This window comes from Alligator mississippiensis, chromosome 5, assembly GCF_030867095.1.
Source record: "Alligator mississippiensis isolate rAllMis1 chromosome 5, rAllMis1, whole genome shotgun sequence".
In the NCBI taxonomy this organism is placed as follows: Eukaryota; Metazoa; Chordata; order Crocodylia; family Alligatoridae; genus Alligator; species Alligator mississippiensis.
Window position 1 is genome coordinate 218,169,212 of NC_081828.1, and position 3,669 is coordinate 218,172,880.

The following is a 3,669-nucleotide window of genomic DNA, read 5'->3' on the forward strand; positions in this document are numbered from 1 at the left end:
GTTTGACTCGCATCAAAGCAGCGCGGGATGGCCCGTACACACACCCAGCGAGCTGCACCGAGCTGGGCTCTGGGAACGGGCCGCTGTCGGGTCCTTAGTGCGGGTGACCAGTGCGTGTGTGCGCAGGGCGGGCTAGTGCAGGAGGTGGGGCGGGGCTTATCTGCATACCCAGGATGCAGTGCGCCTGGAGCTGCAGGGTTTGGGGTGTTTCTTTGCTGTTTTGGGAAAAGAAAGGTGTGATCCCTGCTGCAGGGGCCAGGGGCTGGGCATGCAGAGCCGGGAGGGGCGGGGTGGGCCTGTTGCACCCTGCGCTGTGGGCCCCCCCGCCCTGGGCCGTCTGCCGAGCCGTTGCTGCTTATCACTCCGGTTTCTCTTCAGCACGCATAAATCTTTTGCCTTTTACTAACGATTTCCATGGAGAGGAGCAGTGATGAGTTTACACCCAATTTTTTGAGGCCCCGTTTTGGCGGAAGTACCCTGAGCGTGCAAAAGTATACGAGTTAAATTGTGCTTTGCTGCTGGTGAAAGGGCTCGTATTGTGCGCTTGGTGCTGCACGGCCCGGCCCGGGGGGTTCAGGACGCCGGGGCCCCGTGCCGGTGCGGGGTGAGTGCTGCGCACGTGCGGGGCTTGGCTTGCGTCCTCGTGTTTCTTCGGCATCTCTGCTGGTCGGAGAGGGCCCTGGGCCCTGGGCTGCCGCCTTTGCCACGGCTTGGGCAGCACTCAAACACTGCTTCTTCTTACAACTACTACCATTACTTCTTCTCCTGCCGTCAGTCCTGCTGGCCCCCCCGAACACGAGCTGGAGAACACAAGATCCGCAAACACCAGAGCACAAGATAGGGATTTCCACAGACACTTGACTTAAAACCCTGACTCTCTGCACCGGGATCCAGCCGGCCTTGCAGCATTCACCCTCCCCTCCGCTGGGCACCCAGGGAGAGCCCCCAGCCCAGGTGCTCCCACCCCCACAGGCCCTCACTCCACCTGCTCCCCCCAAGTCTCCCTGATCCCAGGCCCTGTCCCACCAGCCCCAAACCTTCCCGCAGCGCCTTCATCTCCTGGACGCAGCAGCTGCAGGCAGGGCCTGGGCCGGGGCCATCTGGTCCAGCCGCATGGCCCACAGCACTTTGCCCAGGTCATGCAGTCATGACTTGTGACTGATGTGGACGTGGATGACGGGGTGGTCCATGCCCACTGCCAACACCTCCAGGCCGCTCACCTGCACCAGCAGTGGGCATCGTGCTTCTGCAGGAAGGGGCAAGGGGACAGCACCCCTGCCTGCCGTGGCACCCCGTGGGCCTGGGGCTCGGCCAGGGCACAAGGCTCGGAGGTCCTGGGACCTAGCCACACCAGGGAAGACCGCTCTCCTGGCACGGGGCGAGCACCTGCCAAGGTAATGCATTGCAAGCCTCCCACTTAGCTGCTGGAGTGGGAAGGTCTGGGCTTTAAGCCCACTTTATGAAAATGGGAGCCTCCTCCCTGGCTTGCCGCTGGGGCCCTACAGCTGAGGGCAAGCAAAACTTGGGGGCATCCGAACCCCAAGCCTCTGTGCTTGTGCACATAAGACGCCTGCCAAATGTTTTGGAAACATCTGGAAGCCCCAGACGGGTGGAGGATGTTTGCCGGGTGTAGGGCCACTTCTGGCTCTGGATTGGCTCTTGGAGTTGGAATTTGTTTGGGGGAGTTTGGCTTGGAATATGGAAAATTGAATTAAAAAAAAATCTGCAGCCCCACCAGGTCCAGGGACGTCCTGGTCAACCTGCCCCTGGCCCTTGCCCAGCTGGCAATACCCCTGCCCAGAAAGGAGGCTCTGGCCAGAGACCCCGGGGAACGGCGGAAGGGTTGTGTTCAAGTAAGAATCAGCTTCACTCAGCCGAGCTGGCTCGAGGATGTCTCAGCGCAGAGGAGCAGGAAAGGCTGCAGCTTCTCCTCATCTGTAGGCGAGGAACCGCTGCGTCTTTACCCGGTGCGTGGGCTGAGGCCTTCGAGCCAGGCTCTGTGCTGGCCGTGCAGCGCCCTGGCAGGCCAAGGGGCGGTCGATGCTGAGCTGTGTGTGGAGCCGCTTGGTGCTGGAGGCTCCGGGGAGCATGGATCTGGCCAGGGGTACACGTCCTCGTGGGCTCTTACGGCCTCTGTTTTCCAGCAGTGCTTGCCTGGACTCTGCACACACTGTGCCCCTTGCCTGGGGCAGCTGCTGCTCCGGGCGGTGGTGCAGGGAGGGTCGCAGCCGGCTTGCCGGCCTGACGCGTGCCCCAGACACACTTCTTGTGCCAGGAGACCGAGTGTGACCACAGTGTGGGTGCGATCTCCTCGCAGGCTTCGGGGAGCCATGCATCTTGAAGTGCAGCTGGATGGAGCTGCACCTCCCCGGCAGCAAGTGCAAACCCTGGGATTTTAGCAATGCTTTACTGTCCCCTTTGACTCTGTTGTCAGACCAGGCCTCTCTTGGTCTGCGCGGTGGTACGGTGTAACCCGGCACACCCTCCTCCATGGTCCGGTTGTTGGCAACTAAACCAGCACCATAACCTGGGCGAGCCTGGGTGAGGAGGTGTGTGGACGCCCAGCAGGACTAACACCAGGAGGAGGAGAAGAAGTAGTATTTGAGTGGTGCCACAAGACGTGGGAGGAGGCAGATGATCTCCCGGCAGCCCAGGGCCTGCTCCTACCCGGAGAGAAGATGGGCACCGCACCTGATTGCCCGCACAAACACGCAGGATGCCAAGTGAGACACTGCAGCCCACACGCAGCAACAGCAGTGTTTAACCACGGCGCACAGTCACCGCTGCTGTCACTCCAAGCACACGGCCGACGAGGGCAACAGCACACACGGGGCGCTGTCCCTCTCATCAGCACTTGGCCACAAAACAAACGGGATCTACTTTTGCACACGGAAGGACAGCCCCGCCAGAACAGGGCCTCGAAAAATTGGGTGTAAACTCGTTACTGCTTCTCTCCACGGAAATCTTTAGTAAAAGGCGAAAGATTTATGCGTGTTGAAGAGAAACCAGAGTAATGCCTTACAACGGCTCAGCAGCGGCCCGGGGCAGGGGGGGGGCCCCGCAGCACAGGGTGGTCCGGCCCGGCCCCGCCACCCCCCGCCCCGCACAGCTCTGCACGCACAGCCCCCAACCCCCACCTCACGGGCCCCACCTTTCTTTTCCCAAAACAGCAAAGAAACACCCCAAATCCCGCAGCTCCGGGAGCATTGCATCCTGGGTATGCAGATGAGCTTGAAGCCCCGCCCCCAGAGTCCGCTGCACTAGCCCGCCCCGCAGACGCACGCGCCCGTCGCCCGCACTAGGGACCCCGCAGCGTCCCGTCCCCAGAGCCCGGCTCAGCGCAGCTGGCTGTCGTGTGTACGGGCTATCCCGCGCTGCTTTGATGCGAATCCCCCAATTAGCCAAGTTCAGACTAGCCAGCGCTTCGGCCAGCCGGCTGCGTCCCTCTCCTGCTCCCTGGTGCACGAGGGAAGTGTGCACCCCAGCAGGCTGCCACACTTGGCCCGTGCACACGCCCGATTTCATTCAGAAAATATGGGGAGAGGCGGGGGGGACAACGGACGGGGGACATGACACTAAGGCTTTGTGCTTGGAGACAAATTCACCGGACTGCGACATGACGGTGTGATGCCAGCTTCGGGGCTGCATCCCCTGCCCGAGCGGTGCTGT

At 61.8% G+C, this 3,669-nt stretch overlaps 2 non-coding genes across 2 annotated transcripts; one reads left to right on the forward strand and one right to left on the reverse strand.

Annotated features, from left to right (window-relative positions):
* Positions 1-358: 358 nt before the first annotated feature.
* Positions 359-474, forward strand: LOC132251015 (U5 spliceosomal RNA). The gene has a single exon (XR_009462824.1). It is a non-coding gene; the product is annotated as a U5 spliceosomal RNA (small nuclear RNA).
* Positions 475-2,898: 2,424 nt separating this feature from the next.
* On the reverse strand, positions 2,899-3,014 carry LOC132251011 (U5 spliceosomal RNA). The gene has a single exon (XR_009462821.1). It is a non-coding gene; the product is annotated as a U5 spliceosomal RNA (small nuclear RNA).
* Positions 3,015-3,669: the final 655 nt, after the last annotated feature.